Here is a 364-nt window from a genome sequence, read left to right as displayed (position 1 = left end):
ACACACTCACAACACTCTCCCATCACCATCACTACTATTAATAATGCCATTACGACCCTAACTAAATTTTTAAAATAAACTCTAAAAAGAAAATGAAAAGTTAAAATAGCACTTATTTTTAATATACTACAACTTTTCTACCATGCACACATAGGTAACTTTCATACACATTTTACTAAAAGTTGCACGTTTCATCAAAAAGTGTTAAAATATATCAGGGTAAAAAGAAATCCTTAAATTGCTAAAATTTTAAGATAGAAAACTCACAAAAGCAGCAGCGATCAAAGCAAATTTCTTATTGACTAGAAAACTGCAATCGTTGCAAGCATTATTTTCCCATTTGCAGTTTCCGGTGCAATCTTTT

Source organism: Trypanosoma equiperdum (genome assembly GCF_001457755.1).
Source record: "Trypanosoma equiperdum strain OVI genome assembly, contig: ctg_1683, whole genome shotgun sequence".
Lineage (NCBI taxonomy): Eukaryota > Euglenozoa > Kinetoplastea > Trypanosomatida > Trypanosomatidae > Trypanosoma > Trypanosoma equiperdum.
The sequence above is the reverse complement of the archived record's forward strand: the minus strand, read 5'-3'. Positions refer to the sequence as shown.